This window comes from Staurois parvus, unplaced genomic scaffold, assembly GCF_062004578.1.
Source record: "Staurois parvus isolate SC_StPar_1 unplaced genomic scaffold, SC_StPar_1.0 ptg000554l, whole genome shotgun sequence".
Classification (NCBI taxonomy): domain Eukaryota; kingdom Metazoa; phylum Chordata; class Amphibia; order Anura; family Ranidae; genus Staurois; species Staurois parvus.
In genome coordinates, this window is record NW_028318350.1 from 66,599 (window position 1) to 93,396 (window position 26,798).

Genomic DNA, 26,798 nt, shown 5'->3' on the forward strand with positions numbered 1-26,798 from the left:
AGCCTTAAAATAGCGTGTTTCACTTGCATGGACAGCTCCTTTGAACACATGATGTAGGTTCACAGCAATTAATTCCAAATGCAAATACCGCACTTAGAATCAACTCCAGACCTTTTACCTGCTTAATTGATGAAGAAATAATGGAGTAGCCCACACCTGGCCATGAAACAGCTTTTGATTCAAATGTCCAGTTACTTTTAGTCCCTTGAAAAAAGGGAGATGGCTACTCTTAAGAGCTGTAATTCCTAAACCCTTCCTCCAATTTGGATGTACATACCCTCAAATTAAACCTGAGAGTGTGCACTTTCAACCCGTATCCATTTATATAACTATAGCTTGAATATGTTTGGGTAACTACCTGAAAAAAACTAAAATTGTGTCTGTGTCCAAATATATATGAGCCTAGCTGTAAATGCAGACCGATATGAAGTCAAGATATAAGCGATCTAGAGTAGGATCACTGGACAGTGGCATTAGAGCTCCTTCTGGAAGTTTCTCATTTCCCCTCTCAAAAGCTGATGCAGCTTTTAAAACGCAATAGATTCTATTATACCCCTCAAAAATTGTTTTCTTAGGGTCGTCAACCTTCACCTAATTGCCCTCATAGTATGCATACGGCATGTTAATTCATTATACGGTACTATCCTAAATTATTTTGGTACTGGACAGATATATTTCAAATTCTATCAGAACTTTTCTCAATTCAGTTGACCCCTGATCCTAAATGTGCCCTGTTGGGCATATTTCCAGATGATTGGCCTTTTTTTTTCTTCGAAAAGTTTATGTACCTGTTTTATTTCTTGCCCGTAAGTTGATTTCTCAATGTTGGCTATTTCCTAACCTGACAACTTGTGTTCAATGGTGCATGGTAGTGAATGCTGTGCTGGATAGAGAGAGACTTCTTTATAAGCACAGGGGTTGTATAAATAAATTTAATAAGATCTGGTCCTCGGATATCCTCTTCATAAATAGCCTCCACTAGTGTGGATGATCTTCCTGACTCTGCCGATAGTGTTGCTGCTCTCCAATGGGTCTGTGGTTCGGAACTTAATTGAATTACCGATTGTACTGTAACGTTAACGTTCTTCAGTGATGACTGCTATATACCGAAACAGTTATTGTTATTGCTATATTTAATTTATTTTTTGTTTGTTTCGTATAGACATTTGTTTTATGTTTTTTTTGTATATACATAAAAATTTAAACTTCATAAAAAGTATTTGATTAAAAAAAATTTGATCGTAGATTTCAGCAGAGTGTGAAACTATTGCAATGGACTATTGCCGAGGAAAAAAGTCAACAACTACACTGCTCAAAAAAATTAAAGTAACTCTTTTTAATCAGAGTCTAGCATCAAGTCAATTAAACTCTTGGGATACTTATCTGGTCACTTAAGTAGCAGAGGGGGTTGTTAATCAGTTTCAGCTGCTTTAGTGTTATTGAAATTTACAACAGGTGCACTAGATGGGCAACAATGAGATGACCCCCAAAACAGAAATGGTTTTACAGGTGGAGGTCGCTGACATTTTTTTCTCTGCTCATCTTTTCTGACTGTTTTTCACTAGTTCTGCATTTGGCTAGGGTCAGTGTCACTACTGGTAGGATGAGGCGATACCTGGACCCTACAGAGGTTGCACAGGCAGTTCAACTTCTTCAGGATGGCACATCAATACGTGTCATTGCCAGAAGGTTTGCTGTGTCTCCCAGCACAGTCTCAAGAGCATGAAGGAGATTCCAGGAGACAGGCAGTTACTCTAGGAGAGCTGGACAGGGCCGTAGAAGGTCCTTAACCCATCAGCAGGACAAGTATCTGCTCCTTTGTGCAAGGAGGAACAGGATGAGCACTGACAGAACCCTACAAAATGACCTCCAGCAGGCCACTGGTGTGAAGGTCTCTGACCAAACAATCAGAAACAAGCTTCATGAGGGTGGCCTTGAGGGCCCAATGTCCTCTAGTGGGCCCTGTGCCCACTGCCCGGGACCATACCGTTTAATTGGCATTTGCCTTTGAACACCAGAATTGGCAGGTCCACCACTGGCACCCTGTGCTTTGCACAGATGAAAACAGGTTCACTCAGAGCAAAGGTGACATACATGAAAGGGTCTGGAGAACGTTATGTTGCCTGTAACATCATTCAGCATGACTGTTTTGGTGGTGGGTCAGTGATGGTCTGGGGAGGCATTTCCATGGAGGGACGCACAGACCTCTACAGGCAATGGCACCCTGACTGCCAGTAGGTATCAGGATTAAATCCTTGGACCCATTGTCAGACGCTACCCTGGTACAGTGGGTCCTGGGTTCCTCCTGGTGTATGGCAATGCCCGGCCTCTTGTGGCGAGAGTATGCAGGCAGTTCCTGGAGGATGAAGGAATTGATACCAATGAATGGCCCCCACGCTCACCTGACCTAAATCCTATAGAACACCTTTGTTATAACCTCATGTTTTGGTCCACCTGACGCCGCCAGGTTGCACCTCACACAGTCCAGGAGCTCAGTGATGCCCTGGTCCAGATCTGGGAGGAAATACCCCAGGACATCATCCGCCGCCTCATTGGCAGCATACCCCAACGTTGTCAGACATACATACAAGCACGTGGGGGCCATACAAACTACTGAGTACCATTTTGAGTTGCTACAATGAAATTTCAGCAAAATTGACTAGCCTGCTGCATAATTTTTTTACTTTGTTTTTCGGGGTGTCTTTGACTTCAGTCCTCTGTAGGTTGATAATTTTCATTTCCATCACATAATGGGGCATCCTTACATTCCTAACACATTACCCCGTCCATGTCAGTATAGATATTCAGCATGAGATTTTTCCTCCTTGAGCTCTGATGTGTTTTCAAAGTGTTCCTTTAATTTTTTTGAGCAATATACAAGGAGGACAAAATACCACCTCCTAAGGTTCCCAAGAGGTAGAAAAAAAATGGGTTTTAAATGGCTTCTATACTACATTAACATACTAGTTTGAAGTTTACTTACACTTTAAAATAAGATATGCAAAATGTTCTGCCTTTTGTTTCGTTAACACGCATGTGTTTATTTTTATTGCAGTTATCATGACTCTGTAAGTCATCTATGCTGGCCAGCCCTGCAATAAACCAAATTTGCAACATTAGTTATAAGATTTCTTTTCTTTGCTAAACTAAAATTAGGTTATATGGCCATGCATGAGTACTTTGATCTCCGCTCATTACAAACCTATTTCTTGTTTTATGAGACCGAATTTCATACCACAAGTGTGGGAGTGACATTCATTAGTTTTATTAATGTGTATATTTTACTGCACATACCAGACTGTATTAGTTATCTACAAGGGCCCTCTACATCAAAGTCATTACTTATATGCTATAATCTAGTACAACAGGTTTGAATCTTAAAGCCAGACAGAGGGAGACAGTGTGTGTCTGTACAAATAATATGTATAATTTCAAGTGAGAGAGAATGAAGTATGTGGGCTGCTCTGACTGCATGCCTGAAATCTGCAGACATAAACCACTTTGTAGTTGCCGATTTGTTTTCTTCATTATAACAAATTACTCAGATACTAAGTACTCCTCTTGATTCCTCTTATATCAATGTTGGTGGTTCTGATCTAAATCAGAGGAGTCATGAATATTGCCTCCTTTCTTCTAAGGCTTTACATTTGCCTTTAGTACCTCAAATCTGGTTTCGTGCATTTGGATGCAGAGCGTTGAACAAGTGCAACAAATGTGAATTTTGATGTTTATCATGTCTCCTCAAATATCGCCTATCATGAACACCTTCACACTTAACCCCTGTCAGGGCTCCGGGTATGACCAGAGGTGTGTGGACAGACACAGGGAAACGCAGGCTTCAGATATAGTATAAACAATATAATTTATTTAAGACTAAACAATACATAAACGCAGTGTAAGACTAAACATAAACACAGTGCAAACAAACCAAACCAAAACCCCCAACAGATAACAAAAGAACAATACTAAGCGTAGTCGGGCAGGCCGGGTCGGTAGCAAACGGGCAGGCAAGGTACAAAGGGGCAGGCAGAGCGTAGTCAGACGGGCCGGGTCAGGAACAATCAGGCAGACAAGGTACAAAGGAGCAGGCAGGAGAATGGTCAGGAATAGCAGAGGTCAGGACAGGCGGAGTTCAATCAGAGTCAGGGATCAAGCAGGATCAGTCAGGATGCAGGTACAGGGGCTCTTGGGAAACATACACCAAGGCCCAGATCACAGGCCTGGTCATTCCTTATATGCACCTTCTGCAATCAGCCTCAGGTGTTTTGGCTGACTGCAGGAGTGAGCCTCTGATTGCTGAGAGCACCCGCTGGCCAGTCCTGGTACTGCAACCCACAAGGCAGGTGAGTCCCACCACTATTGGCGAGTCTATTCCTGACAACCCCATCTACATTCCTAATCTGAACACTTGACATACAACCTGATATTTATAATTAACCTTCCCCAACACTATCAAATACCTGTAACCTGGCTGTCAAAATGAAATCTAAATGCCCAACTCTAGTTACCAGCTCCACCATCCATCCCTTTGAGGCACCCTCACGTGTTTATTTAAACTGGAGTTGGACTTTATTCAATCCTAACAACCCATAAAATAAACCCATAAAATAAACCCCTTAGCATCTATCCTAAAACTTAAAATGAACCCTTAACAATTAATCGCATGACATGTAACCTTCCACTATTAGCTTCGCCTAACTCTGCCTCAAAGCTTAAAGTATTCCTAAACCCACAAGAGTAAAATCAGTCTGTAAATTATTATTATTATACAGGATTTATATGGCGCCAACGGTTTGCTCAGCGCTTTACAATATAACGAGAGACAATACAGTAACAATACAGTTCAATACAAGAGGGATTTGAGGGCCCTGCTCCTTGGAGCTTACAATCTAGGAGGGTGGGGTGAATGGTACAGTAGGTAGTCACTGTGGGGGATGGAGTGGTTGGAAGAGTAGAGGATTCCAGAATTAGCAGAGGGCGGGATAGGCTTCCCTGAAGAGAGAGGTTTCCAGTGATTGCCGAAAGGCAAGTAGAGTAAGTGATAATCTGATAGATTGGGGTAGGGAGTTCCAGAGGATGGGTGACGCCCTGGAGAAGTCTTGGAGACAAGCATGGGAGGGGGAGATGAGGGAGCTAGAGTGTAAGAGGTCTTGCAAGGAGCGGAGTGTACGGTTTGGGTGATCTTTAGAGATAAGATCGGTTATGTAATCATTGCCCTTTGTAGGCCATGTATGGTCAGGATGGTCATTGTCTTGTCTATTTATTGTCAGTGCTGTTTGTTTAGAGGACCATATTACTAGAATTTATCTCCACAATGAGGAGAATGTTCCGGCCCCATGCAGTAAAGCATGCTTGTTATACTCACCGTGGAACCTAAGGGGTTAATCCTCTGCATTGTGTAAAAAGGCTATTTGATCCTGACTTCTCTGATCCTCCCCTTCTTCCAGTGTCCCCCTCTTATCTCCTGATAAGACATATCGTGTGGAGTCACTCTGTACATGCTCAGTTTGTGCGTAATGCTAGAGAGGTTTTTTTTTTTTTTTTGGGAGAGTGCATGTGATCAGCACAGGGCCAATCAGCACTGTCCAGACAGAGGTGAGGGGTTGTGCATCCTCCTAGAGCAGAATGAAAGCTCCTCCTACAAGCTTTAATATGTGCTCTGCTGGACACTAATACACCCCCTGGCAAAAAGTACGGAATAACCACTCTTGGAAAATGTTCATTTAGTTGTTTAATTGTGTAGAACACAAAAAACAATCACAGAAATGCCTCAAAACCAGGGGCGGACTGACCATTTGGAAACTCGGGCACTGCCCGGGGGCCCAGGGTCAGTAGGGGGCCCCATGAGATGCCCCTGGTACCTTTTAATAGGCTTTTTTGAGTTTGGGCAAGGACACAGGGGCCCCATGATCCCCTATTGCCCGGGGTGCCCCATGAGTTGTCAGTCCGCCCCTGTTCAAAACTATTTTCATTTAACATTCCAAACATCTAGCATTAAGAAACACTTAAAAAAAAGAAAACTGTAGTCAATTTCAACTGTTTTTCAAGATCAAGCAGAGGAAAAAAATATGGAATCACTCAATTCTGAGGAAAATATTATGGAATCACCATGTTCTTTGCAGTTCTAAAACAAACATTTTCATCAGATTACATCTGCTAATTAGTCTGTACACCGTGGTGAGCTGCTGCACCAAGCTGACTGACATGAATCGTGGCTCCAACACAAGAGATGTCAGTTTAAACAAAGGAAAGCATTATGTAACTTCTTCAAGGAGGTAAATCTTCACTGAATGTTGCAAAAGATGTTGGTTGTTCCCAGTCAGCTGTGTCTAAAATCTGGCCCGGTACAAATCAAATGGGCAGCACAGTGGCTAAATGGTTAGCACTTCCGCCTGGCAGTATTTGGGTCGTTGGTTCGAATCCCAACCACGGCACCACCTATGCCTTCGTGGGTTTCCTCCCACTCTCCAAAAGACATGCTAGTAGGTGAATTGGCACCTGTCTAAATTGGCCCTAGTATATGAATGTGAGTTAGATACCTTAGATTGTATGCCCCTTGAGGGTTAGGGACTGATGGGAATGTACAGTTGCAAGAAAAAGTATGTGAACCCCTTTGGATTACATGGAGTTTTGCATGAATTGGGCATAAAATGTGCTCTGAACGTTATCTAAGTCACAACAATAGAAGAACACAGTCTGCTGAACATAATACTACACAAACAGATGTTGCCATGGTTAACCACTTGAGCCCCAGAGGATTTACCCCCCTTAATGACCAGGCCTTTTTTTGCTGTTTGGCGCTGCACTAATTCAAATAATAATTGCGCGGTCATGCAATGCTATACCCAAACAAAATTTACGTCCTTTTTTTCACACAAATAGAGCTTTCTTTTGGTGGTATTTGATCACCTGTGCGCTTTTTATTTTTTGCGCTATAAACAAAAAAACCACGAAAATTTTGAAAAAAAACAATATCTTCTACTTTCAGCTATAAAAAATATATCGTAAACTCAAAGTAAACGATAAGTCATAAATTTAAGCCAAAATGTATTCTGCTCCATGTTTTTGGTAAAAAAAATCCCGTGCATTAGCGGGCAAACTGGCGCTATCTAGGAGGGGCGCTAACACTATCGGAAGTCACCAGTGACACTAATACAGTGATCAGTAAAAATCTGTTCACTGTAATCAATGACACCGGTGACAGGGCAGTGAAGGGGTTAACTGGGGGGGGGGGGGCGATCAAGGGGTTAAACGGGATTTCTGGTGCACTAGCGGGCAAACTGGCGCTATCTGGGAGGGGCGCTAACTCTATCGGAAGTCGCCAGCGACACTGATACAGTGATCAGTAAAAATTGGTTCACTGATCAGTGACACTGGGTGACAGGCAGTGAAGGGTTTAACTGGAGGGGGGGGCGATCAAGGGGTTAAACGGGATTACTCGTGTACTGGCGGGCAATCTGGCGCTATCTGGGAGGGGCGCTAACTCTATCGGAAGTCGCCAGCGACACTGATACAGTGATCTGTAAAAATTGGTTCACTGATCAGTGACACTGGGTTACAGGGCAGTGAAGGGGTTAACTGGAGGGGGGGGGGGCGATCAAGGGGTTAAACGGGATTACTGGTGTACTGGCGGGCAATCTGGCGCTATCTGGGAGGGGCGCTAACTCTATCGGAAGTCGCCAGCGACACTGATACAGTGATCAGTAAAAATTGGTTCACTGATCAGTGACACTGGGTGACAGGGCAGTGAAGGGGTTAACTGGAGGGGGGGGCGATCAAGGGGTTAAACGGGATTACTGGTGTACTGGCGGGCAATCTGGCGCTATCTGGGAGGGGCGCTAACTCTATCGGACGTCGCCAGCGACACTGATCAGTAAAAATCGCTTCACTGATCAGTAACACTGGTGACAGGGCAGTGAAGGGTTAACTGGCGGGGGGGGGGGCGATCAGGGGGTTAAATGTGTCCTAGAGTGTTCTAACTGTAGTGTAGTGCTTGTGTACTCACTTTTTGGATGTCTTCTTCTCTGTCTGGAACGGAATGTGTCCAGGCAGAGAAGAATGACATCATATCCTGCCCTGTGTGTATGTCAACACAGGACAGGATAGGACAGGGACCGATCATGTGATTTCAGCCAGAAATCACTGGCTGAAATCTAATGATTGATCCCTCCTGGATCAAATAGTGTCACCCGCGGGTCGGCGGGAGCGCGCGCGCGCGCCCCCTGCCGGCGAAAGTGTCGGGAGCGCGGAACCCGTTTTTAAACGTGGTTTTGCGCTCCACTGCCGCCCTGCACACGTATATACACAGTGGCAGGGCGGCAAGCGGTTAAATTGCACATAACATGTAAACATTCACAGTGCAGGGAGGAAAAAGTATGTGAGGCCCTAGCTTAATGACTTCTCCCAGAGCTAATTGGAGCCAGGAGTGAGCCAACCTTGACTCCAATCAGTGTGATGATATTGGATGTGTTGCTGACAGCTGTCCTGCCCTTAAAAAACACACACCTGTTTTGGGTTTACTGGTTTCAAGAAGCACTGTCTGATGTGAACCATGCCTCGCAGAAAAGAGCTCTGAGAAGACCTACGATCAAGAATTGTTGACTTGCATGAAGCTGGAAAGGGTTACAAAAGTATCTCCAAAAGCTTTGATGTTCATGTGTCCACGGTAAGACAGACTGTCTACAAATGGAGAAAGTTTAGCACTGTTGCTACTCTCCCTAGGTGTGGTCGTCCTGTAAAAATGACTGCAAGAGCACAGCGCAGAATGCTGCATGAGGTAAAGAAGAATCCCAGAGTGTCAGCTAAAGACCTACAGAAATCTCTGGCACATGCTAACATTTTTGTTGACACATCTACAATAAGGAAAACATTAAACAAGAATGGAGTACATGGGAGGACACCACGGAGGAAGCCATTGCTGTCCAAAAAGAATATTGCAGCACGTTTGAAGTTTGCAAAAGAGCACCTGGATGTTCCACAGCACTACTGGCAGAATATACTGTGGACAGATGAAACCAAGATTGAGTTGTTTGGGAAGAACACACAACACTATGTGTGGAGAAAAAAAGGCACAGCACACCAACATCAAAACCTCATCCCCACTGTAAAACATGGCGGAGGGAGCATCATGGTTTGGGGCTGCTTTGCTGCCTCAGGGCCTGGACGGATTTTTGTCATTGATGGGAAAATGAATTCCAGAGTTTATCAAGACATTTTGTAGGAAAACGTACGACCGTCTGTCCGCCAGTCCGCCAACTGAAGCTCCGCAGAGGATGGGTGATGCAACAGGACAATGACCCAAAGCATACAAGTAATTCAACAAAACAATGGCTGCAACAGCACAGAATACGCCTTCTGGAGTGGCCCAGTCAGAGTCCCGACCTCAACCCGATTGAAATGCTGTGGCATGACCTTAAGAGAGCGATTCACACCAGACATCCCAAGAATATTGCTACACTGAAACAGTTTTGTGAAGAGGAGTGGTCCAAAATGACTCCAGATCGTTGTGCAGGTCTGATCTGCAACTACAGGAAACGTTTGGTTGAGGTTATTGCTGCCAAAGTAGGGTCAACCAGTTATTAAGTCCAAAGGTTCACATACTTTTTCCTCCCTGCACTGTGAATGTTTACATGTTATGTGCAATGAAACCATGGCAACATCTAATGTTTGTGTAGTATTGTGTTCAGCAGACTGTGTTCTTCTATTGTTGTGACTTAGATGACATTCAGAGAACATTTTATGCCCAATTCATGCAAAACTCCACGTAATCCCAAGGGGTTCACATACTTTTTCTTGCAACTGTACATATAGATTTTTCCAGATCAGCCTGCACAGAACAAATTCCTTCATCCACACTACACAGCACAGATGAACATAGCTTTCACTATAGGTATTGTATTTTGACAGCTAGCCCTACCAGTTGTTAACATACTCAATAGCAGCTGCATCTGATTGGATGCTTGCACTGGTCAGTTGACATTTTTCCACATGGCTACTTATGTTTTTCATTTTAGAGATTTCAGGTGGGAGATAGCAGACAGGGCCACCCACTGATTGATTGATTGTATTTTGTCTGGTTCATCAGGAAATGACTGAAATTCGATCAGTGCACGGCCAAATGTTACCCCAAAGAAGACATTAAAGTGATATTAAAGGCAATTTAAAAAATATATAACAAATGTGTTACTTACCTGCTCTGTGCAATAGAATTGCACACAGCACCCTCCGATCTTCCTCTTCTCGGGTCCCCCACCAGTATTCCTGGCCTCTCCCTCCTGCCGAGGGCCCCCAGAGCAAGCCGCTTGCTATGGGGACACCCAAGTAGTGTCGCTCCTGAGCTGCTGCTCTGTGTGTCTGTTCACACACTTAACCATGGTTCAGCCTCTCCCCACTCTCTTTCCTCATTGGATTACTGGCTGTGATTGACAGCAGTGGGAGCCAATAAGGAAGGAGAGTCCCAAGATAACCGAGGCTCTCATGCACAACGCTGGATCGCAATGGGGATCGGGTACGTATTAGGGGGGCTGCTGCTGCACACAGAGTTTTTTTACCTTCATGCATATAATGAAATGTTATGAATGAAGGGCTGAGAGGAGAAGGAAGTGCAGTGATGTGCCCTTAAATCCATTTGTATTGTGCTGGCCCTGTGAACGCATAGTTTTGTAGATGTCCAATTTATGCACCTCAAATAATGTGTTTTACTGGAGGAGTAATATTAGTTACCTATACACCGTGTTCCAAATTATTATGCAAATTATATTTTTCTCATTTACCTAAATAATTGATGTAAATAACAGTCAGCATAATTCTCAGGTTATCAACTATAAGAGTACAATTCACATTTTATTGAACAAACCTCCTAATGATAACAGGATTTTTGTTCCAAATTATTCCGCACAGTAAGTTTCAAAACACTTTATAGGTTGTGTTTGCAGCTAATTTACTGAAATCAAAAGCTATTTCAATCAAACTTTTAACAACATTGTAACTTTGTAAACATTTGAAGCGGTCACGTTACATTGTAACATAGGACCCCTTATTTGATAGCAGATCACAAGTCTGGCATCCATTGAACTTGTGAGTTTTCGGACAGTTTCTGCTTGAATTTGTTTGCAAGATGTCAGAATAGCCTCCCAGAGCTGCTGTTTGGATGTAAACTTCCTCCCACCCTCGTAGATCTTTTGCTTGAGGATGCTCCAAAGGTTCTCAATAGGATTGAGGTCAGGGGAGGATGGAGGCCACACCATGACTTTCTCTCCTTTTATCCCCATAGCAGCCATTGATGCAGAGGTATTCTTTGCAGCATGAGATGGTGCATTGTCATGCATGAAGATGATTTTATTACGGAAAGCATAGATCTTCCTTCTGTACCAGGGAAGAAAGTGGTCAGTCAGAAACTCCACATACTTTGCAGAGGTCATCTTTACACCTTCGGACCTGTTCCCATGATTCCGGCCCAAAACATGACTCCACCACCGCCTTGCTGACGTTGCAGCCTTGTTGGAACAGGGTGGCCATCCATCAACCATCCACTACTCCATCCATCTGGACCATCCAGGGTTGCACGGCACTCATCAGTGGACAGGAGTGTTTGAAAATTAGTCTTCATTTATTTTTCTGCCCAATGTAGCCATTTCTGCTTGTGAGCATTGGTTAGTGGTGGCCAAATAGAAGGTTTATGCACAGTTGCAGGACTCTGGAGGACTCTACACCTTGATGTCCGTGGGACTCCAGAGGCACCAGCAACTTCAAATATCTGTTTGCTGCTATGTAATGGTATTTTAGCAGCTGCTCTCTTGATCCGATGCATGGATCTGGCAGAAATCTTCCTCAATGTGCCTTTATCTGCACCAACCCATCTGTGCTCTGAATCAGCCACAAATCTCTTCATAGTGCGATGATCACGCTTACGTTTTCGTGAAATATCGAATGTTTTCATCCCTCGCCCAAGACATTGAACTATTTCACTCTTTTCGGCAGCAGAGAGATCCTTTTTCTTCCCCATATTTCTTGAAAATGGTGCTCTGCTTAATAATGTGGAACACCGTCCTTTAGTAGTTTTTCCTTAAATTGGGCTCACCGGCCAATCTAATTATCACAGGTGTCCCAGATTGTTTTCAGTGAGCAAAAGAGCCCTGACACACAATGCCATCCATGAGTTACACTGAAAAACAAAATATTGCATCTTTGTGACACTTAAATATAATTTGCATAATAATTTGGAACACGGTGTATATAGTAATTATAAAATAAATTTATTTTAAGATTTGCTTTTCTCTACTTGCTACTGAAGAATTTTCCAGCATAAATGAAAACAAAATAGTATGTATAATTCATGTGATGATGCTAAAGTTTTGAAAGGAAATTTAAAACGCGTAAAAAAATATGGACTTTAACAGAGTATAAAGGGATTTTTGGGAGAGAGGTTAAATATGTGAGCATTTAAAATGCTCTCTGTAGCACAAATGTATCTGTTGTAAACATCTTGTTGCCACCGGAAAATTGACACACAAAATGTGCTTTTACTGTGTACAAATGTCAAAAATTGTACATTGTATTTACATTTACTGTCTTACATTATAGATTTTAAAGCAGTATTTTTGCAGTATGTGACATAAAGTTTTCCAGACCCTTCATATAGTTTTCAAAAGTTTATTAACTCTTTAGATGTAGTCTGATCATCAACCAAGCCATCAATGATGCGTATTTAAACCAAAGAGAAGAGTTTAAACCCTCGTATGGTTAAGTTTTTGCTGCCTGGGTATGTTAGGGGAGATCAGGGGTGGACTGACAACTCACAGGGGCCCCCAGGCAATAGGGGATCATGGGGCCCCTGTGTCCTTGCCCAAACTCAAAAAAGCCTATGAAAAAGGTACCAAGGGCATCTCATGGGGCCCCCTACTGACCCCGGGCCCTCGGGCAGTGCCCGAGTTTCCAAATGGTCAGTCCACCCCTGTCAGAGCAGGTACGTATGACATGTTTGTTATTTTTTTTTTTATATATATAAAAGTGCCTTTAATATCACTTTAAAACAGAAGTAAAAACAGAATCAAAACATGAAATAAAGAAGGGACAAAATGAGAGAGGAGTTTAACCCCTTAGGGACTGAGGGAAAAACAAATGTTAATGCCTGAATACCGTATTGCAACTTTGACATGTGTTCGTAAAACTGTACATATGCTGACAATCGCAGCGATACCGCATATGTGTATGTGTTCAGAGAAATTTGGATGGCTCTACAACACTGGACCACCCCCCCCCCCCTTTGTGTGGACACCCAATGAGGGTACAGTCAGACAATGCCCAGTAGTGGAAAAATGAAAAGCACAATACTTCAGCCACCACTGACTGGATTAAGAGGAATGGGCCCTTCACCTAGACATCCTTAATATGATGTGTCAGAAATGGCTATATGTCTGGATGTAGACATCCTAGCCTCCAGATTCAACAACAAACTACCTCGGCTTGTAGCCAGAACCAAGGATCCCCTAATGTCGGCCTCAGATGCCTTGATAATTCCCTGCTCTCAGTTCATTCTAATCTATGCCTTTCCTCCAGTGCAAATTCTGCCTTGTCTATTTAAAAAGATAGAGCAAGAGAGGAAAACAGTGATTCCCATTGCACTGAACTGGCCCAGAAGAACCTGGTACATAGACATACTCAGACTCCTAGCAGATTACCCCTGGCCTCTTCCCAACAAGCTAGATCTTCTATGTCAGGGCCTTCTATTCCATCCTGCTTCTCAGTCTATGGCTTTAATGGCATGGCTGTTGAAACCCAGGTCTTAAAAGGTATAGGGGTCTAAAAGGAAGAAAAGACACTTACAGGAAGATCTCCTATCGTACACAAGCACTTCAATCCCAGAGATACACTGCCTCATATTCTGGTCTTCCTAGATGAGGTCTTGACCCGAACTTGGCCCTAGGCATTCTGAAAGGACAGGTCTTGGTCTTGTCCATTCTATTTCAAGGACCTCTGGCCTTTGCTCTCCCTTGTAAAAAAATTTTCTTCAAGGTGTATCTCTCAGTAAGCATCAGTTGCCGCACCCATGCTTCCTTGGGATCTCAGCTTGGTGTTCTCTATTCTGCAGAACTTGTTGAATCCATCAGGGATATTTCCTTAGATGACCTCTCTTTCAAAGTAGCCTTTTTAGTTGCTATCACATCTGGTCGACCTGTTTCTGAATTGGCAGCTCTCTCCTGCAGGATTCATTCTAATGCTATGCAAAGACAGGGTTGTCTTACGTCCAAGACCATCCTGTCTTCCAATGGAGCCATTAGAGTCCTTGCAGAGGCAATCTGAAGTTGGGTCTGTTGATCTTTGTTGTTGTTGAAGCCTTTTGGCACAATTCTGTTTGCCTAGTTGTTGCCCAACCTTCTAATTCATTGCTTGGGATGTCCCAGGGTCGGAGTACTTTGTGTCCTGTACTGTATGATTAAGATAAGAACAATTTGGCTGTCCTGTAAAATCCATATCTTGGAATACAATTTTATTTATTATTTATTTATTATAGGTACTTATATAGCACCGTCAGTTAACACAAGGTCCTTGGTCAGGCACTTCTTGTTGTAAGGTGGCAAGTGTTCCTTTTTCAAATATTATGCAGGCATAGTCTACTGTTATCACCTGGAAACTTACTCTGAGGCTCCATGAACACGGTGCGTTTTAATAACGCTGGTAATGTTAACTGTGTATAATCACGTTAAAAACTTGAGTTTTTCAGCGTTTTTTTTAGCATTTTACTTTTCGTGTTTAGCCGTGTTTTTTTTGTGTTTGCGTTTTTTAGCAAAAAAAAAGTCCAAAAACATTGGTTTGCCATGATTTACCTAGTTTTACTGCGTTTTTCATTGTTAGAGCATATTTACAGCTAAACTCCTCTAGAAACCCAATAGCCCTGGGTTTTTTTCCAGACAAAAAACGTCCCCGCCAAAAAACATTTGATTGCAGTCTATGTGTGCATGGATACATAGGATAACATGCTGGGGAGTTTACTGGCTGTAGAAAAAAATGGCAAAAGCCAAAAACAGCAGTAAAAATGTCCAGTGTGCATGAGGACTGAGAATTGCCATTCAGTTATCACTGGAGTGCATGTACAGTATATAGATAGGAAGTGGTTGCTGAAGGTGATAAGTAGCGCTGGGGTCCAAAAAAAGGATGAAAAGAAAAAAAAAAGCTATATTTTCAAAAAGAATTGCATCGGAAGCGCTAGGTTTGGAGGAAAAAAAAGCACTACACACCAGCACCAAATCCTCATCCTAAACTTGGAAGTATAGTGGAGGGAAGTAATTTGGGGCTCTTGCTGCCTTGGAATCTGGACAGCTTGTTATCATACACAGGACACAGAAGTTGCACAGACAAAGCCGCTGCTCCCAATTTGACTTCCATGTGGGTGCGTGTTCCCAAACTCACACTCTGCGTTTGGGGACACGCACCCACACAATGTCAAATTGGGAGCAGCAACTGTGTCCATGTAGTCGCTGTGTCCCAATAGACATAAATGGGACTGCCTGTAGGAAAATACACAGAGACACATGAGCATCAGGTGCCTGCAAACATGGCAGGTTGAACGAATGTACGCTTGTACGCACATGTGCATGAGGCTTTAAACAAGACCAGAGATGCATGTTGCTAGTCAGTTGCTGATTCAGCCAGTGTTGCCCCAGAATCAAAACTTTTTTCCTTTTTTTCACTAAATCCCAAACAGATAAATGAATCCCCTGACTTTGAGAGAGGGTACGGCTACCGTATCTTCTGGAATAGATGCACACCCCTGTTTGCTATTAATGACCTAAAGTGTTTGGTTTGATGTGATAGTGTACTACTTTTCTGGAGGTCTAAAAGCCATTTTTTATGACTCCAGTACATTTAAGAATGGAAATCTACAAAATTATGAATCTAACTGAGAGGTTATTACGAGCGCTTGGACAAATAAATGAGCAGCTAGCATAAAGGTACAGCCTCAAAACCTTCTCAATGACATCATATAAAAAATGCAGCGCTAAGTATAGGGTATTTGAACTAGTAAACATAGATATAAGGTATGTTGGTCAATGATAAATGAAAATTAAAATAATGTCTAATTCAGTAACATTATAAAGTGCATATGGTGACTAATAAAATATGCAATCACAGCCCGCGACGTGATGGTGGACGTCCCAATACGAGGTGAAGTATCAGTGATTCCTGTGCTCTTAGGTGGGTATTTATTATGCACTAACCAGATAGCGCACACAACTGTGCGTTTGAGTTATCAGACCACTCCTGGTACTCTGGTACTGGAAAGGAAAGGATCTGGAGATCATCTGGCAAACGAACAGCTCGGCAGGTGATCAGCATCTCATCTATACCAACTGTGGTACTTCATCCATCCAGCAGGGGGCCATCATCCATGTGTAATGAACTCTCAGATATCCAGTAAGGAACCCACCAAAAAAAGGCATGGAGCATCGGACTAGGAATCCACCTTGAAAGGAGGGGCTCGTGGTGCAGCGAGCCCAAACAAAAACTCTGATAGTGCAGTAATTTGAGATCCTTTATTGATAAATATAATAGCAGATATAAACTCACATGTGGGAGATAAGGCAGAAACAAAAATGGCCGCCGGCCTCCACGCGGCTCGGACGATGTGACGTCACCAACTAGGCTCCACGCTAACGCGTTTCGTGCGAACGAGCACGTTATCAAAGGGCCTCAAATTACTACACTATCAGAGTTTCTGTTTGGGCTCGTTGCACCTCGACCCCCTCCTTTCAAGGTGGATTCCTAGTCCAATGCTCTATGCCTTATTTGGGGGTTTCCTGACTGGATATCTGAGAGTTCATTACACATGGATGATGACCCCCTGCTGGATGGATGAAGTACCACAGTTGGTATAAATGAGATGCTAATCACCTGCCGAGCTGTTCGTTTGCCAGATGATCTCCAGATCCTTTCCAGTTCCAGAGTACCAGGATTGTTCTGATAACTCAAACGCACAGTTGTGTGCGCTATCTGGTTAGTGCATAATATATATACCCACCTAAGAGCACGGGAATCACTGATACTTCACCTCGTATTGGGACGTCCACCATCACGTCGCGGGATGTGAAAGCATATTTTATTAGTCACCATATGCACTTTATAATGTTCCTGAATTAGACTTTATTTTAATTTTCATTTATCATTGACCAACATACCTTATATCTATGTTTACTAGTTCAAATACCCTATACTTACGCTGCATTTTTTATATGATACAATTATGAATCTACTTAACTCAGTATGATGTACTTTAAATGGTATTTGCATATTTTCCTTTGCTCTTGTAATGGGAATTATTTCATATCTTAATCTCATTTATTGTGAATGAGAAACACAAGACATTTTGCTAGATATTTTAGCTTGGTATTTTTCTTATGAATGGACAAGAACATTAGTCTGGCAAATGCCCTTTGTAACCACTTCTTTTAAGCTTGCAAGAATAAGACATAACTGAAATCCGTTTAACGGATGGCAGTTCAAAAAACTGTAGATGAAAGTTTTTGTTTATAATCACATAGTGTAAAAATATTCATAGAACCTGGCAAGAACAGAACTTCTTTCCATTCCAGAGATCCTTCATATGTACCATCCTAGGAGCAGCAGAGACAAATGTGTCATGTGACTCGTTCTACTCCAGGGGTGGCCAACCTGCGGCTCTCCAGCTGCTGCAGGACTACAAGTTCCATCATGCCTCTGCAAGTCAGTAACTTCCCATCTTTGCAATGCCTCATGGGAAATGTAGTTCCACAACAGCTGGAGAGCCACAGGTTAGCCACCCCTGTAAACCTTCCATTAATTACCAAGGAGGAGAAATCCATATGTCAGGCATCTCCGGAAATATAACAAGCCAGCAGGGAATTCAATATCACCTTTTCTTTTTGTCTGTGACCTTATTTTAAGAATTTTACAAAAATCTGAACTGGTGATATTAATATTGGCCTTGATAGAAGGCATAGTTCTTCTATATATTTTATTAGCAAAATCTCTAGGAAAATGTTAAATGCACTTATAAACTATACATTTACCATTTAACTGCCAAAGAGTTTATCATTCTGATTAGCTAGCCTTAGACATGTGATTTATATATCTTTTACAAACTACAAAGCTGGGAAAGTGACATACAATACTTAACCACTTCCAGTCCGGACACTTCCCCCCCCCTTCCTGTATGGACACTTTTACCCCCTTCCTGTCCAGGGCAATTTTCAGCTTTCAGCGCTATCACACTTTGAATGACAATTGCGCAGTCATGCAACACTGTACCCACATGAATTTTTTACCATTTTTTTGAGACAGATAAAGCTTTATTTTGGTGGTATTTATTCACTGCTGGGATTTTTATTTTTTTTATGTAAATGAAAAAGTCCAAAACTTTTGAAAAAAAGTGTTTTTCTTTTAAAATTTTGCAAATAAATAATATTTCATTATAAATCTTGGCCAAAATGTATTCCTTTATCTTTTTAGTAAAAAAAAAAAAAAAAAAAAAGCCAAATTAGTTTATAACCCAAAATTTATAATTTTTAAAAAAAGTTTTACATTTTTATTTTATTTTTTTATATTATTATTATTATTATTTTTTTTTACATACTGTCACCCTAGCAGTACAGTGTCACCATGGTGACACTCTACTACTTTTGGGGGGTGATGAAGATTTATTTTTTAAAGTAATTGCTTTTACACCCATATAGGATGTAAAAGCAATCATTTCTCTTTCTCTCTGTCTGCATTCTTGCAGCCATTGAGAACTACTGAGTGAGCTGTGATTGGTCACAGCTTGTCATATGGTACAAGGCTGTTGTGAATAGCCGTGTACCATGTGACCTCTGTGATCATTCACAGATTTCATACGTAGCAAGCAATGATGTCACAAGTGACATCTTGCTTACTACTTTGCATGGGATCACTGATTGGCCAATCAGTGATCACATTATCGGGACCTCGTACAGAGGTCCCATCTGACGATCGGTGTTTCAATGTGTCCAGAGGACACAGCGGGTACCAGATTGAGGTGCAGCGTGTTCCCAGGGAGAAATGGCACAGCTAGAAATAGCGGGTGCCGTTTATGAGCAGCAACCCGCCCCTGGAGTGCCACCGCCCTGCCGTTTATACAGGTGGACGGAAAGTGGTTAAAGGAAAGGTACAACAAAAGCTTTTTTGGCTGTACTTCTCCTGTGGATTGCAGCAGTGCAGTTTGTTCTGCACTCCTATAACCCATTTTTAGCTGACAGCGGGCTGAAGGAAAGATCCCTACTTTAAAGTCGGGATTCCCCCCAGAGTCTATAGCGGCACCTGGCTCAGCTTCTCAGCAATCTCCAGAGAGCCTGAGGCAGCCGCTCCCTTCCCCTCCACAGCCCAGAGCTCCAGTGGGGGTGGAAATCAGAGCAAAGAGCGGTGACGGCCAGTCATCACTCTCTGCTCCCAGTGGCGGTGAGAGCTTAGTGATCATGTGATCACGGAGTTCTCACACGTAGAGCCAGCAGGGGACAGATACTGCATCCCCCTAGGTAAGTATAATCTGGGAAAATACCCACACTTCTCTTTTAAGTGATTCAGTAATACTGATTTCTGGGTCAGTTTTGTGGCTTCCTGTATTACGTCTTCTCCTCCAACCTGATTGTTGGACAGTAAATCTACATAATCACCTCTATACAGTAAGTAGGAAGCTGTAAATTGATTGTACTCATCAGCAGAGTTGTGTTGAGCTCAAGAATGGCAGACCAAAATTGGAAATCCTTCCACAGGTAAAATGGTAAATACAAGTTAATTTAAACTGTTTTTATATATTTGCCAGCAATTGCATTATAATGGCCTTAAGTGTTGTGTTTCATTATTTTGAAGGAGATGATATAAATCTAAAAATCTTTTGTGATGTCCTCAATACAGTTTTTGTTATTATCGCTATTTGTATTTAACCTCCCCGGCGGTATGATTATTTCAGATTTTTGGTGCTGAAAGCGGTACCATTATTTTGCATGGAAATTTGGCGTTTTTTATTGTCGGCCTGTAATTCTTAGGAATAACTCCCTGAAATCTGTCCGAACAAGAGTCTAGTAAACATCCCGGGTAGGATAACATTTTAAACACGAAATCATAAATTATAATTTAATAAATAATCATAAAAAATAATAATATAATAATAAATTTAATTCAATAATATAATCAAACCAAAAACACTGAAATGTGAAATATAGCGCCAAGTTCGCACATCGCTGAGCAAAGTCGCAAAATCGTTTTCAGTGTCTGATGAGGAATTTCCCCCACGAATCATTATCACTCAATTCTGCAAGTGGTTCTGATTTACTATCGCTGTTCTCTAGCCGGTCTAAAACCGATTTTGACCTAAAGGGACACTTTTTGGACACCATGGACGTTTCCCAGTTTCCAGGCAGAAAGAACAGTAAAAATGCAGGCAGGGAGCCGGACAAAGCACTCGGGACAAAATGTATGTGAAATGGTTTGGTACAGGAATGTTATACTATGTGATTTTAGTGATTTTTGTGAATGTCACTTTTTGTCATTTTCAAATTTCCCACCGTTCCGTCCCCCGTACGTCCCGCCGGATTACATTGCCGGGGACACTGCAGGAGGGACACCGCGGGAGCGCAGGACAAGGTGAGTGACCGAGGGATCTCGGAGCAGCGCCGCATGGTAAGTCCTAGTGTAGCTCGGGGTTACCGCTTGTGGTACTGAAACTTTACCCCGAGCTACACTCGGGAATACCGCCATGGGGGTTAATCAATTTTTTTAAACCTTTTAGAAATACGAAGTTAAAAGATAAACAACATATTCTTCTCAGGGTAATCTACTGTGCAAGTAATTGCATAAGGATGCTTGTGAGGATTATTTTATATCCTAATGTTATTTATTATAAATGAGAAGCACAAGACGTTTTGCTTGATGTTTTATCTTGGGATTCACATGTATTACACAAGAATAGTCAGTCATATGGTTAAAGACCTTTTTCATATATGCAAGAATAAGATACATAGAATTGAGATCTAGTTAACGGGTGTCAACTTATGAAACTACTTTTGCTTTGTAGTCCGTTTTAAAAAAAAAATTGAGACTAGCATGAACAAAAGCAGAATGCAGGGATACTTCTGTCCAATTAACAGGGAGGTAAACTAGTAAGCAGTAAATCTGAACCACGAACTGAACTACAACTCTTATGACAGTTAAGCGTACAGGGGTGGAGTGGAAATTCAGACATACAGTTAGGTCCATATATATTTGGACACAGGCACAGGTTTATTATTATTATACAGTATTTATAAAGCGCCAATAGTTCGCTCAGCGCTGTACATTACAAAGGGGGACAGAACATGTGACAGAACAATACCAATACAATGCAAAACATGAGGGGATCGAGGGCCCTGCTCTTTGGAGCTTACAATCTAGGAGGGAGGGGATGGTGGCACAGGAGGAGAATGCTGTGGGGGATGGAGTGGTAGGAAGAGTGGAGGAGGTCGGCAAGTTCGCAGGGGGTGGGGTAGGCTTTCCTGAAGAGGTGGGTTTTCAGGGTGCACCTAAAGGAGAGGAGAGTAGGTGATAATCTGATGGGTTGGGGCAGGGAGTTCCAGAGGATGGGTGACACCCTGGAGAAGTCCTGGAGGCGGGCATGGGAGGAGGAGACCAGGGAACTAGAGAGAAGGAGGTCTTGTGAGGAGCGGAGTGTGCATGTTGGGCGGCACTTGGATATTAGGTCAGTGATGTAGTTCGGGGCAGTATGGTGGACACCTTTGTACGTCAGTGTTAGGATTTTGAATTTGATCCGTTGCGAAATCAGAAGCCAGTGGAGGGATTGGCAGAGGGGGGTGGCGGAAACGGAGCGGTTGGAAAGCTGGATGAGTCTGGCAGCCGTATTCAGGATGGACTGAAGCGGGGATAGCCAGCGGCGAGGCAGGCCAGTGAGGAGGGAGTTGCAGTTGTCGAGTCGTGATATGATGAGGGAGTGGATGAGCTGTTTAGTGGTTTCTGGGGTTAGGAACGTGAGGATTTTGGCGATGTTGCGGAGGTGGAGTCTGCATGTTGCGGAGGTGGAGTCTGCATGTTGCGGAGGTGGAGTCTGCATGTTGCGGAGGTGGAGTCTGCACGAGTTTGTTAAAGATTGGACTTGGGGCTGGAAGGATAGGTTGGAGTCCAGAATGACACCAAGTACTCTGGCCTGCGGGGCGGGTTTGATGGTGGCGTTGTTGGACATGATGGAAAAGTCAGTGGGGGGTGGGGTCTAGGCTGGGGGGAAGACTAGAAACTCGGTTTTGGAGAGGTTCAGTTTAAGGAAGTGGAGCGACATCCAGTTTGATATGTCGCTCAGTAGGTGTGTGATTCGAGCGGAGACCGAGGGGGTGAGGTGGGGGTTTGAGAGATAGATTTGTGTGTCATCGGCATAGAGGTGGTAGTTGAAGCCGTAAGAGTGTATGAGTTGGCCAAGGGAGGAGGTGTAGATGGAAAAGAGAAGGGGCCCGAGGACGGAGCCTTGAGGGACCCCAACAGAGAGAGGGAGTGAGGGGGAGGTGGTAGCATTATAGGTAACGCTGAAAGAGCGTTGTGACAGGTAGGATGAGAGCCAGGAGAGAGCAGAATCTCTGAGGCCGAGGGAGTGTAGTTTTTTGAGGAGGAGGGGGTGCTCGACTGTGTCAAAGGCCGCAGAGAGGTCAAGGAGTAGGAGCACTGAATAGTGGCCATTAGCTTTGGCGGTTAGGTTTAGTTTTTTTTTCAGGTATTTACCAAAACATATTCAAGCTATAGTTATATAATGGATATAGGCTGAACAAACTTTCAGATTTAATTTGATGGTATGTACATCCAAATTGGAGGAAGGTTTAGGAATTACAGCTCTTAACAGTAGCCATCCCTCTTTTTTCAAGGGACCAAAAGTAATTGGGCAATTGAATCAAAAGCTGTTTCATGACCAGCTGTGGGCTTTCTTCATCAATTAGGCAGGTAAAGGGTCTGGAGTTGATTCTAAGTGTGATTTTTGGAGTCTCTTTAATGACCGGTATAGTACCACTGGATTAGTGTAAGCCCAATGTGGTGCCTATATTTAAAAAGGGGTCAAAGCGTTTACCAAGTAACTACAGACGGGTTAGTTTAACTTCTAGAGTTGGGAAAATACTGGAGACTTTTAATAAAACACCACTTTGATGAGTTTTTGTTAGAAAAAGAAATTTTAAGCAAAAGTCAGCATGGATTCATGAAAGACGGAAGTTGTCCAACAAATCTGATTTCTTTTAATGAGGAGACGAGCAAAACATTAGACAAAGGAGTTGCTGTGTGCATAATATACTTGAATTTTGCAAAAGCGTTTGACACAGTTCCCCACACACGGCTAATGTGTAAGGTAAAGTCTACAGGCTTGGAAAAAATCAGTTTGTAAATGGATAGAAAACTGGCTAAAAGACCGTATTCAGAGAGTAGTGGTTAATGAATCATACTCTGAATAGTCTAGGGTTGTTAGTGGTTTTTCCCAAGGTTCAGTGTTGAGACCCTTACTTTTTAATACATTTATAAATGTTATAGGGTCTGGGATTAAAAGTACCATTTCAGTCTTTGCAGATGACACCGAGCTCTGCAGTGGAATGATATCCTTACAGGATATCTCTAACTTACAAGTCAACCTCAATGTTCAAAGTTTGATTGGGCAACTATGTGGCAAATGAGGTTTAATGTTGATAAATGTAAAGTTATGCACTTGGCGGCTAAAGTTATTCACGCATCATACATACTAGGGGGGGTACAACTGGGGGAATCAATGGTGGAGAAGGATCTGAGTGTTCTGGTAGATCACAAGCTTAATAATGGCATGCAATGCCAAGCTGCGGTTTCCAAAGCAAAATCTTCTCTTGTATTAAAAGAGGTATGGGCTGCACTGGGAGAGATATCATTTTGCCCCTGTACAGATCATTGGTAAGACCTCATCTGGAATACGCTGTTCAGTTTTGGGCACCAGTTCACAAAAAGAATATCGGGAACTGGAGAAAGTGCAGAGAAGGGCAACAAAACTGATAAGAGGCATAGAGAAGCTCAGCTCTGAAAGGTTAGCTGAACTGTATTTATTCTCTCTTGAGAAGAGGAGATTAAGGGGGGAAATGATCAACATGTATAAATACATAAATGGTCCATATAGTGAACTCGGTGTAGAGTTATTCACCTTAAGGCAGTGGTTCTCAACCTTCCTAATGCCGCGACCCTTTAATATAGTTCCTCATGTTGTGGTGACCCCCAACCATAAAATTATTTACCCAGTAATTATAATTCATGAAGTATCGTTTTGCCTTTAATACTGCTGCTTTCTACACAGTAGCTGCTTTCTACACTGTAGCTGCTTTCTACACTGTAGCTGTTCTTTACACATTGGAAATGTGTTTTCCAATGGTCTTAGGCGACCCCTGTGAAAGGGTCCTAGGTCTTAGGCGACCCACAGGTTGAGAACCACTGCCTTAAGGTCATCACAGAGGACAAGGGGTCACTCTTTACGTCTGGACGAAAAAAGATCTAATCTCCAAATACGGAAAGGCTTCTTCACAGTAAGACAACATATGGAATAGACTCCCTCAAGAGCTGGTTCTGGTCACCTCAGCAGATTGTTTTAAAAAGACCGGGATTCTTTCCTAAATGCACATAATATAACTGGATACTAGTATTTATAGGTAAAGTTGATCCCGGGAATATCAAATTGCCTCTTGGGGGATCAGGAAGGAATTACCCCCCCCCTTCCCTCGGGATCATGCTTTATTTTTATTTTTTTGCCTTCCTTAGGATCAACTGTGGGTATAGAATAGTGTATCTGGACGTTTTCTATTTGTGTGTGTTTGTTTTTTTCTCTGTTGGTTGAATTGGATGGACTTGTGTCTTTTTTTTTTTCAACCAACTATGTAAAAGGTTCCTTTGGCCCGTATTTGAAAATAGTACAACACACCCTTGCCTTGATCATTTTAGGATGCTCAGTCCTTGGGGGGAAAAGAATAGGTGCTGACTTATTTACAATTCATTTGTAAGACTGTGCACTGATGGATTTTAATAATTCTCTTCTGCAGTTTGAACGTCACCAATTCTTCAACATCTCTTTTGATCAGCACATATTGTACTTCAACTGAACTCTGTCCTGAACAACAGGTAAACAAAATCGTGTTGAGAACATAAAACATACACCTGGCTCCAGATTCTTCTTTGTTGGTCAAAGGATACGCACCTTCACAATAATATATATACAGTATATTGCATTGAAAATGTTATTTCAGGAGGAATACTTTGTGACTTTAATATGCATGAGCTGGAACCATATTTGTTTCTTGTCAGTCATTGCTTCCAGGAAACAAAAAACAATTAAGCGAGTTGTTATTGCTGGGAGGGTGTCAGCAGATGTTGCATTTTCTTTTGGCTAACTGTAATCATCCTTTGTACTGAAGGCTTAAAAGGGCTGCCCGATCCCCTGGCTTCCATACAACACACCTCTACCCGGTGTGTTCTTATGTTGCTGACAATGCGTTATGTATGAGGTGTGGTTTATTCCTAATCCTCTGCTTATATCCTTTGCTTTTCTCTCTCTCCTACCATCCTGTTTGATAAACATGTTGATGTCTACCTTCTATTCCGTACACAATAAAGTTTTCACCTGTCAGGTATTTGTCATCCAAACACACTAACTACTGAGTTCATATAAAATTAAATTGTGTATCTATGTGAAACAAGTTAGTCTGTAGCTTGTATAAAGCAGACGTAGTTCCAAATGACTATGATGCACTGTGCAAGAATTCTTCTTGAATGTTGGAGGCATTTTTCAATGACCATCATTTATTAAAGCAGGCACAAGCAAAATCCATCTCAGCATATTGACATTTCAGTTGTGTTGCTGCTAAGAAAAAGATCCACATTTTGCAAATGCTCTCAAAAAACAAATTGTGGCAGCACAGTGGCTAAGTGGTCAGCACTATTGCCTGGCAGTACTAGGGTTGTCGGTTCGAATCCAAACCATGGCACCACCTGCCTGGAGTTTTCATGTTCTCCTTGTGCCTGTATTGGTTTCCTCCGGATACTCCGGTTTCTTCCCACAGTGCAAAGACATGCTGGTAGGTTAATTGGCTTCTGCTAAAATGACCTCAGTATGTTTATGTATGAATGTGAGTTAGGGACCTTAGATTGTATAGTCCTTGAGGGTTAGGGTCTGATGTGAATGTATAATATATATATGTAAAGCGCTGTGTAAATTGACGGCACTATGTAAGTACCTGTAAAAAAATAAAAATAAATAAAATTGTTTATAGTAAAAACCGTAAATACTATATGAAACAACAAGATATGAATTTAAATGTTTAAGACTGTGTTGCTCAAATCTAGGCCACAATCGACTCTTTGGCACCTACTCACCACGCTCATGCAGCCATGCTGACACCGTATCTCAGCAGACCTAGCATACAATCCTAGAGAGATCTTTTCCTTATGGGATTTGTTGATGCCAAGTCATCATCCATTTACTCCAAGCACCCCTTGTCACCTTTTGCACTCCCACACCATCTGTAATAATATTGGTGACCGGACAGACTTTTCATCCACTCCTGGATGGTTGTGGCAGGGCCCCTCCAGGAGAAGATGGAACGGCGGTTGTTTTTCCCAGTTTCTCCCCCCTTTTCCACTTGTGTCATTAGAGGATTATGGAATTATTGGCTGCATTCACGTAATTAATGATTATAACCCATTGGTGGTCCTTCCTATGCTCTCCGCCCCTACATGGGGCCATGCCTCATACCCTTTGAGCTCTTCTGAAGAGGAGATTGTGATTG

The 26,798-nt window shown here is 42.5% G+C and overlaps 1 protein-coding gene across 3 annotated transcripts in view; it reads left to right on the top strand.

The window, feature by feature from the left end:
• The window catches only part of COA1 (cytochrome c oxidase assembly factor 1), a 153,822-nt gene that overhangs the window by 54,869 nt on the left and 72,155 nt on the right, over positions 1-26,798 (top strand). For all 3 annotated transcript variants that reach the window (XM_089691198.1, XM_089691199.1, XM_089691197.1), the window contains exon 2: positions 25,056-25,134. The gene's annotated coding sequence lies outside the window, so the exon portion shown is untranslated. The remainder of the gene's footprint in view (positions 1-25,055; positions 25,135-26,798) is intronic.